The sequence below is a fragment of the Lemur catta genome, chromosome 22, assembly GCF_020740605.2.
Source record: "Lemur catta isolate mLemCat1 chromosome 22, mLemCat1.pri, whole genome shotgun sequence".
Lineage (NCBI taxonomy): Eukaryota > Metazoa > Chordata > Mammalia > Primates > Lemuridae > Lemur > Lemur catta.
Window position 1 is genome coordinate 16994892 of NC_059149.1, and position 11419 is coordinate 17006310.

Here is an 11419-nt window from a genome sequence, read left to right on the forward strand (position 1 = left end):
AACCTTTCTTTTTCCCTCTGCTCCTGAGGAAAGAATTGTAGTCTTGATGTCCTGTGACTTCTCAATGGGTAGAGAAACATAAAGATGCTATTATAGTAGGAGTTCTTGTTCTACTGCCAGAATTTCTAGTGCTCTCTGTCCTTTGGATTCACCTACCCAACATTTGTTGGGTTAAATGAAATACTTTTGGTGATATGATCATGCCCACTTCACTTCTGTTTGTTGGCATCTTATTTTCAGTTTGGACCCCCTTCAAGGATTACTAGAGTTAAGTCCACTGATAATTTTTGTTTTAGAGAAGAAACATGAACGAAATGTAATCTTTAGTATAGCATAATGCAAAACCAGTGAATATGGTTTTCTAAGCACAGTTGGATCATTGTTAAAATGCTGGTCACAAAAAATACAAAAGAAAAAATACTTAAAGATAGAACAATTGTCTGCTATGCCTTTGTTGAGTCTCCATGTGGACCACAGATATATGGAGATTGTAGGTTATATGGAAACTGGGTTGTATGAATATTATGACTATACATTCAAAACACAAAGCATTTTGATTTGGGATTATGTGACCTTATTAATAGTAATTATGGAAATATTATCATCAAAGACAGAGAGCTAAAGCAATGTCTTGTTTTGTTTTTACTTTTTAAATCTGTCTAGCTAAAGCTACAGTACTTGACTGCAGCACAATTACTTATTTTGATAATCACTATAAGAGAAAATGATTTACCTGTATTGTCACAAATGCCTTTCTCTTTTCTTGAGTCCTTGTCTTTTTCCCCCCCTGTGTGCACATTCTCTCTACTGTTGTGTTGATGCTGAAAACAATCACATGACAAAACCTCTTTCTTATTAAAGACATGGTCTTATTTCAAACTGAGAAAATAATTAGAAAGCTGACAGGAATTCCTTTGGGTACAAATAGTGTTTGTAATGAGAAAATTGTACATCATTGAAGTCAAAGTGCTTGGCCTTGGGAGCTGAGAAATGCTCAGATTTTGTCTCAGGGGTTGAGCCCAGATGCCTATCACAGCTCTATTGGAAGTGCATTGTTCCTTTTCCTGCCCAAATATGTCAATCAGTGCCTTTCTGATGCCTTGCTGCAATACTTATTAGGGTAATTCCAAAATACTTACCCATTTCATTATGTCTGGAAAAAATCCAGATACAGGTGCATGAATTAAATCACTTACTTGTGTCTCACTTCAAGCATGAAGTTCAAACTCATTGGAAGCCGCAAATTATATGCTTGAGGGGCTTTTGCAATTTCAGAAAGAACTGTACTTGTCTGCTGGAAGAAAGAAAGGACACACAAGTGCTAAGTTCACCTCTGTCTGCTGGCATCTTACTGATAGTTTAGTTGGCATCCCAAGGATAATTCCAAAGGTCAGAGGAAAAAGCAGGGGAAATAATACTGTGAGTCATCCCCACACTCTCATTTGAATAACTAGAAAGAAAAATTGAAAGAAGCAATATAGAAGTTATTCTACTATAAAAATACATATAAATATATCTACATCTATATCTATCTATACCTTAGGAGTCCTGGAACATGCTTGTTAAGGGAATGTAGCACAATGTATTATTACATATAAAGTACCTTTTAAAAGGCAAAGACCGCATTTCATCAATAATCACAAATATCCAAGTTCTCAACTCTAGCAATATTTGTTCACCAGCATCTAATACCTTCTGACTTATGGAAATAATTGTAACTTCTTAAAGAACAAAATTATTATATAACATATTTGGTGTAGTTCTTATCACAAATAATAGAGACAAAACAAAAATAAGCATATCTATGTTGTAGCTTAATATAATTGAACAACCAGGATGTTTTAAATGTTGTAGTAAGCAGTCCAGTTTTCTTTCTCTTAGGTCATTTGTTAGGGCAAGAAAAGCTACTATTGAGGAAATATGCATGATCTCTATCAGCATGTGACCCACTGGTTTCCAGATAGAGTGAGTTTAGAAGTATTATAGTTAGGAAAGGAAGAAGATTTTGTTTGTGTACCTCTGTCCCTTCCTGTGTCCTCTAATTCTGTAGGAAAAGAAAGTTTGACTACCAAAAGGTAATTAAGTTTGCAGCTGCAAAACATGTGATACCACTACCAAAATCCTTATATCGTTTCTTGTTTGGGGTGTCATAATCCTGCTCTGCCATTAGAGGGTGTTCGAATCCTATCCTGAAATCAACCACTCAGGAACACCTTTTCTTGCAGCTATGTACACTGACATCAGTGTTTTAGCCAAATCTGCAAGTGAGCAGGCCAAAGAGTAAGGTAGTCTCCCTGAACCTGATGCTCTCTCTTATCATTTTGTTTCAGCTTTGTTTTTTTGATTTTTTTTTTTAAGACAAGTCTCGCTCTGTTGCCCAGGCTAGAGTGAGTGCCCTGGCATCAGCCTAGCTCACAGCAACCTCAAACACCTGGGCTCAAGCAATCCTCCTGCCTTAGCCTCTCAAATGGCTGGGACTACAGGCATGCACCACCATGCCCGGCTAATTTTTTCTATATATATTTTTAGTTGTCCATATAATTTCTTTCTATTATTTAGTAGAGACGGGGTCTCGCTCTTTCTCAGGCTGGTCTGGAACTCCTGAGCTCAAACCATCCGCCTGCCTCAGCCTCTCAGAGTGCTAGGATTACAGGCGTGAGCCACCGCGCTCGGCCCATTTTGAGATTCTTAACTTAATTAAATCTATAAAGATCCCTTTTCCAAATAAGTTCACACTCTCAGGTATGAGGGGTTAGAACTTCAACATACCTTTTTGAGGGACACAATTCAACCCATTACAAAGAGTATCAAGATATTGTGGAAATGTTATTGACTACATAATCTATACAGAGTTATGACATTACAAATGAAACCAACAAAAGACCTAGTTTGCCACTTCCTTTAATCCCATGGCTCAGTTTCCATGAGAAATATTTTAGAAGGGCATGAATTCCACGTTTTGTCAAATTAGTGAAAAAAAGAAAGTTCCAAAGTTCAGATGGAAGGCAAAAGAGAAAGAGTTAATAAAATGCACGTGTGTCACTTATCATAATTGCTAATTTGATGCTTTTATAGAATGGAAGGGAGATTTTTTTGGTCAGTAAAAGATTTTGCCAATTAGGAAACGAATGATGAGATGTGTATATTTTTGTTTGTTTGCATTCTTTTTTAGTTTTTCCTACTATAGCAAGATATAATTTTTCAAAATTTGTGTGTGTGTGTGTGTGTATGTGTGTTTGTGTGTTCACAGGCTGCCACTCATTGTCATTTTTAAGACTTCTTTAAAGAATTTGCTTTGCCTAAACATTTCTGTGACTTACTGAATATACTGGGAGAAATATGTATGTTTTAACAATTTGCAACTCATAAAGCTTTTTTTTTACATCTCAAGTGAGGCTGAAAGAGCAATAATTTTAGGCCTAGCCACATTTTGAGACTTGATATATATAACACAAGATTATTTGGAACATAAATGAAAAGAAATCAACTCAGCTTTTATATTTTACTCCACTGACAACATATCACAAGTCAACAATGATTCCTATTGAACTTAAATATACAAAATGTCTCAATTGAAAGTTGGAATAATATTTTTGGTTCAGCAAGAATAAGAATATATTTTTTGAAATATTACTCTTTTGTGACATGTAAAATCCTAAGTTGATAGGCTTGTTGTCAAATATTTTTAAAAGAAAAATAGGCAAAATATGCATAGTGATGAATTGTCAAGAATGATATAGTAAATCAAAGATACTTTTGCATTAAAATCTAAAATTATAGTTGATATAGAAAATTAATTAGACATTTATAATTTTTCAGGAAATATCATGCTATAGACACTGTAAAGCTAGATGACAAATTTAAAATTATTGTATACCCTAGAAGACTAAGTCCATCTAACAATAGCATCTTTTTTATTTTTAATTATTATTATATTTTATAATCATATAATAGTTGTATATTTTTAGAGTACATGTGATGTTTGGATATAGGTGTACAATGTGAGTTAATCAAATCAGGATAATTGGATACCAGCACCTCAGGCATTTATCATTTCTTTGTGATATGAACATTCCAATTCTTCTCTTTTAATTATTTTAAAGTATATCCTAACTTATTGTTGATTATAGTCACTTTGTTGAATTATCAAATATTGTTCATTCTATCTATCTAACTATATTTTTGCACCCATTAACCATCCCTACTTTATCCCCACCCCCACAACCCTGTAGCTTTCCCAGCCTTGGTAACCATCTTTCCACTCTCTGTCTCCATGAGATCAATTATTTTTAATATTTAGCTCCCACATTTGAATGAGAACATGCAAGATTTCTCTTTCTGTGATTGGCTTACTTCACTTAACATAGTGTTCTCTGGTTCTATCCATGTTGTTGTAAATGGCAGGATTTCATTCTGTTTTGTGGCCAATTTCTTTATCCATTAAATTGTCGTTGGAAACTTAGGTTGATTCCAAATCTTGGCTGTTGTGAATAATGCTGCAATAAACATGGGAGTGCAGATATCTTTTCAAAATACTGAATTCCCCTCCTTTGGATATATACCCAGCAGTGAGATTGCTGGGTCATATGGTAGTTTTATGTTTAGTTTTCTGAAGAACCTCTCTCTGTTCTCCATTATGGTTGCACTAATTTACATTCCCACCAAAAGTGTATGAGAGTTCCCCTTTTTATACATCTTCACCAGCATTCATTATTGTCTGTCTTTTTGATGAAAGCCATTTTAACTGGGGTGAGATGCTATCTCATTGTAGTTTCAATTTGTATTTCTCTGATGACTAATGATGTTGAGCATTTTTTCATATGCCTGTTAGCCATTTGTATGTCTTCTTTTGAGAAATGTTTATGCAGATCCTTTGCCCATTTTTAAATTTGATTATTTTATTTTTTTCTGAGTTGTTAGAGCTCCTTATATATTTCAGTCATTAATTCCTTGTCAGATGGGTAGTTTGCAAATATTTTCTCCCATTCTGTGGGTTGCCTCTTCCCTTTGTTGACTGTCTCCTTTGCGTGCAGAAGCTTTTTAGCTTGATGTGATCCCATTTGACCAATTTTAGTATGGTTGCCTGTTCTTTGGGGGTATTACTCAAGAAGTCCTTGGCTGGGCACAGTGGCTTATGCCTGTAATCCTAGCACTCTGGGAGGCTGAGGCGGGAGAATCACTTGAGCTCCTAATTAGCTTACTTGTAAATAAATATATATTTACATGTTTTATATGTATAAAACTTGTACAATATTATGTAACTTAAAATAATTCAAATATTATACTACAAGTGAAAAACAAAAAGATAGATTAAAGCATGATAATATGTGATATGAACAAACACAGACAAATCTCTGAGCAAAAAGAATGAAGAGAGAAAGTCTAGAATATTATAGTTTATTTATGTTTTGAGAAAAGGATAGGAATATAAATTTTTAAAAGTGCAGACTGTGTCTGGAAGGGTGCACAAAAAACTATTAAAAATGGATGTTTGCAGTATGAAAACTGAATATTTGGGGGCGAGTATGTGGGTTAGGAGACCATGCTTTTTACTTTCTTACCTGTTTAAAGTAAAGAGGAAAATCGGAGAAGAATAATGAAGAAATGGATGTTTCTTAAGATCCAGTGTCAGGAGAGAGAGAGGGATCGTGGGAGGGATTAAGTACTAGATGTCTGAGGAAGGACAAAAGTAAATGCAGCAAAGACATTAAACTCCAAGAAAATAAAGGGAAACAGTGAAGGAAATTTTTTCCTTGTATTAATGGCAACATCAAACAACAACAACCAAAAAACACCAAAAACAATTTCACTGAAGAAAAAAACAAAAAAAGAAAGAAAAGCTGGTTCTTTTGGTATCTGAAGCAGAATGGTGTGACCTTTTCTATTGATTTGTAAATCCACTAACATTCTTCCACTGCTTGTAACAACAAACTCTGTGTTCCATCAGTAACTTTAGTTTTATCTCCAATAATCATATACTTCTGTTAGTAATGGCCATTTTCATTTCAAAAAAGCAATAGCCAGTATTCAATTATATTTAGTTCCTTAGAAATTCTGAGGTCCACAAACATGCTTTTGCGTTTAAACACTTCTATTGATCTAAATACATTTTTATTTATCACTTTACCAGATTATTTTGTAACCATATTGACAGCTTTTTCTGCCAAAGTGATAATTTTATCTGCATTATTGAAAAGTCTCAAACTATAGCTGGTGTCCAGTAGGTAATGAGATTTATTTTTTATTTCCATTACAGTATATGAAAATATATCCAGGCAAGGTGAATTACATTTGCTTGCATAACATTTGCACTTCCTCATTTCTGTGGATGTTTAAGTTTACTTGGGTGCCTGTGTGAATTTATCACAATCCTTATTTAGTCTTTATTGTCAAACTCTAAACAAGTATGTAACCAACTGAAAAGACATATTACTTACAATGAGGGGTCTGTAACTGGCCCCATGAACAAATTTCAATGAACCTTATATATATACATTTTTTTTTTATAATTCTCTCCCTTAACTAACTACTTAAACTTTTCAGTTGTTACCCAGAAATGGTGGATTTTCTGCAAGAGAAAGGACCTGAGATTCCATAGGCCCCTGGGCAGACTTCCTAATGCTCACATTCACTATCTCCTACAACTTGCCCCCAATGCACTTAACCTCTTGTTAGTTATACCACCACCTGGCCCAACCCATGTGGCCCCTCCTTTAAAAGCCCATGATCCATTAGTCAGAGAAAGTCGGATTTGAGGAAGCTTCTCCTGGTGTCCCAACAAGACTTACTAAAAATTCCTTTCTTCTTTAGCATTCTTCATTATCTCAATAATTGGATCTTTGTGCAACGAGTAACTGGACCTAGACTGAAATCCCCTTGTGGTTTCAACAGCAGATCCAGATGTATGCTCTCACGTTTGAAATGACATTGAACACAACAGATACACATGACTACATTGGGAGGCTTTCAGTAATAAGAGAGGCAGCGTGATATAGTCCATTGGAGTATGCATTCTAAAATCTGGATATCTGGGTTCACATTTCATCCTTATGTCTGGGTATGTGGCCTTGGGTGACTTATTCAACATTGTTATACCTCATTTTCCTCATCTATAAAATGGAAATAATAAGATTGTTAAGAAGATTAAATGTTATATATACATATATATTACCATTATCATTTCTAAACAACTGTAAATAAAACAGCAGAAACCCTCAGCCTAAAATGTTTACAAATAATTTGGTTTTGTCATCTTGATTATGACACTACAAGAATAATTTATCACTAAGAATTGTTTAAAGGTGATTGCCATTTCACTTTCTATTTGTTGATTTTATAAGTATGTGTTGCTCATCAATTAATATATATTCTGATTTTTGATTTATTTGTACTATGCATATCCAAATGTTCTAGCCATGCAGTCAAGTCAGACAGACTGCCTCACTCAATGGTAGGCAGATGCTGTATACAACTGAATCTCAGAATTTCGGAGACTTTCTATTGGTGACTTTGCTGAGAATACATTTTTCACTAAGTAGAGTTGATGTGCACAATGATGCTTATATATTCACTGAGTTGTTATTTTATCTCCTAAAGGCATTATGATATAGAAATGCAGTCAGGTAGGAGACCTGTTCTTTTACCGTAAGGGAATAGAAAACATGTTGATAAATAAGACACCTCTGATAGTTACATAAAAAATAGAAGGTAGTATCTGATTACATTATAATGTCTGGGAAGAGACAAATAAGGGTAGAAGTGCTCTGGGAAACACTTAGAAGGGAATTGGGGCTGGGAACTGATCTCTGGAAAGAGAAGAAACCAGTGGGGATGAGCCAGGGTGTGGAGATTAAGTGAATATGAGGACCCGAGGCAAGGCATTTTTTGGGACTAATGAGTAAATTAGCCTTGACAACATTTGAAGTGAAAACTCCAGGAGAACACTATTGGACTGAAAACAATAGGGGCAATAAAATGGTTCTATTATAGAAGTAAATCTGTCAGAACCATTTTAGTGTTTTTTCCCTTCAATAAAATATTACCCCACACTCATCCCCACTTCTTCTCACCCTACCCGGAGTGAACTTTCTGAAATTTGCATCAAACTACAGCAGAATTACTCTTCCCACCATTCATTGCACATATACTTGAGCACATGTACATTGAGATCAACAAAATAGGCCAAATTCAGACCTTGTCTATAAAATTATGATCAGATGACGTTAAACTAAAGCTCTATTTCTTAATAATACGCTACTGAATTTAAGTAATTTATTTCAGAAGACTTATTTCTTAAATAGATCTTGAAGAAAAGTATCATGTGTGTGGTATATAAACACATTCTATGTGCCAGAAAGAGAATCTTTTGCCTTTCTGAGAAGTTCTCACCAGATTTAGCAGGTTAAGAGCAGTGAAGTCAAAGCCCTACCATGAAGATGTAAGCTGAGAACAGAGCTGAGTTATCAGGAAAGGGTATTAACAGGAGAGATTAGGGATTTAGAGGCAGTAAATAATAACACAATTTAAAAATCTAGGAGATTGGGCAGTGTATGTTAAGAAAAAAGAACCAGTTAACCATTGTCCATTTTAATGTCTCCATCCATGTTCCCTGTCTCTTCCTTCAGATTAGGGTGTCAAGTAAAAAATTATATTAATATATTGGGATAGTTTGATTTATAGCTCATATGTATACTTTCTTCCCCATGGCAACCTCTTTCCCATGAGAGAATTTTACTTCCCCACGACGCTGAGGTCTTGTTTTTCCCTACAGTTTCCTTACTGACCCTCTTTTCTTTTTTTTCCATGAGACCTATATTGGCCCAGATGGGGTTTCTCCTTCAGCCTAGACCCAGAATGACAGTGACAGGAGCAGAGACAACTTGCAATGATCATGTAGTGTGAATGACAAACACATGTAGGTTATTGTAAGCCACTGAAATGTTGGTGACAGTTGTGGCCACATCATCATTAATGGCTGAACCAAGTTTGCACTCATTGTTTATGAGTAATAATGATCAGAAATAAGACAGAAAATAGTACTTCATTAACTTTGCAAATGGACATTTAAAACACAATTCAGGAACCTCATAATGTATCTTTTATACTATCTGATTCTTATTTTTAGCTACATAGCTAAGATATGGATTTATACATTTGCATATAAGTGAGTAGATATGGTACACTTCAAACTGAGTAAGTAAATCCACACAGTTCTTTCCTAAGGTTTGATTTTTAACTGAATCATAATACATGTGATTGTAGATTTTAATCTTTCATGCTAAAGTCTACTTTTTAGATTTTTATGAAATCTTATAAAATTTCAGATACACCTTCAATATTATAAGTTGCATTTTATTATATGTGGTTTAAATCCAATGAACTTTGAATTTTCAAAATTGCCTTCCTTACATTATTTTATATACAAATTCCTAGAGAAAATGTGTGTGAGTAATATTCTGTTGAGATATATAGCTCTTAGCACATTGTCCGTATTGAATAGATGCCAAATAATAAAACGGCTAGCAATGTAATGTAAAATTGATTTACATACATCATATTTCATCCTGTCCTATGATAATAGTGTTGTTTTAGGGTATTTTATTTCTGTGTGTTACTTTAATGTTTTATTTCGTGGAAAATTACATCCATATATCTTTATTATGCTATGTATTTAGGTAGTATGCCGAAGAGAGGACAGGCTGCTAATAATGATAGACTTGCCTCTTTTACCTTTTGAGAATTTAAAATATTAACTTCTATTATGGCTAAATATATTTCTTCTATGGCTGAATGAGCACCTTAAGAATTCCTTAAGAATCCATGAAATGTGGGGATGGGAGAAAGTCCTTACTGACAAGGCTCCCAAGGGCTCAGAAGCCATTGTTTGTATGATAGAAAAATATGTGAATGTGATCAAGCTTTAGGAAAATATTCTCAAACAACTAATACTACCAAAGGAAAGCCTGTACTATCAGAAGTGACCTCATTATATGAGATCTTTATGTTCAGAAAAAATAATGCTACTCATATCACTAAGTGAATTTCACCAGAGATACTACCATTATTATTCTCTAGGTAGCGATGGAATATTAATCTTTCATTTGATATGGAACTAGCCACATATCTGTGGATAAAAATGCAGAAGTCTTTTATGACCTTTTTTTAATTGATGTGAGATACTGTAAATGCATCCATTTCAGATTTCCTTTAAAGTAGGTCATGTGTTTAATGAAGACATGTCAGAATTATGAACAACTGTAATCTCAGTACTGGAAGGACCATCCATAATGTTACTCTGTTATTCCCCTTACCCTAGATAGCAAAATTAATGCAATGTGTAGAAGTAACATTTATTTACTCAACTGGCTTTTGTCTGCTCAGTTTTAAAATCGTAAGTGGCTCTTGAGCTTTTCCACCCACTGATTTTCAGTTCAACTGACATTTAAACTGATAATCAAATCCTACATCCTTCCTTGGACAGTATTTATGTAATGGAAATCAAAACAAAACAACTTAAAAACAACTTCAGAAAAGTAATGATGCTTAATGATGACTTGTGTGGCAAATCCAACTCTCACTTACAGGGTAAGGATATCTGGGAGAGATGTTTTATTGCAATTAAACAAACAAACAAACAAAAAAACTATCTTGTATTTTCACCTTTGAGGATATTGTGGAGAGGAAAATAATCTCATGCAAGCTCTCCATCACACAGCCACATCCCACCGAGGCAGGGAAGTGGCCTCACTCTTCACACTGGAACTCATTCTCATGAAAGGCTCTCAGTTGTAAGTTCCCCAAAGGGTCTGTCCTATATAAACCTGACCCTATCCTTGAAAAGCTTTCCCTCTGCTATTTAACTGAATCCAGATCTTTTTCCCCTCACCCACTCCCAGTTTTATCAACTCCCCGTCAGTTCTCTCCTATAGAGCCCTCTTCTCCCCGCACAGCCATCACACAGGTTTTGGAAAGGAGAGTTAACATTTTCTTTGCTCCCTACTACACTTTCTTTTACATATGATAAGTTTGCCTGGAGATTAGCTCTTCCCTACTTGTAGCCTAGGATTTTCACACCCTTTTATTATACTTTTTGTAATTTTGCAGTTGCGAACATGCTCTCTTTCATAACAATGACAAATACCCGGAACAAGTGCCACCACTTTATTTTCACCTCAATCTCATAAATCACCCCTTTCTGTTGAACCTGGCCCCAGACTTAGACTCATTCTCCGTCCAGTGAGTGTTCCAGGCAGCACTATCAAATAATATGAGTTCACTCCTAAGAACTTGGAGTCCTGCTTAATATCTTTTTGATTAACTTCAATTCAAGATCTGAAGCCTTCTCATCCCCATTTCTTGTCATCATCATTGGGAAATTAAATATTTATATGATGACCTTTCTGTCACTCCTGCATATAGT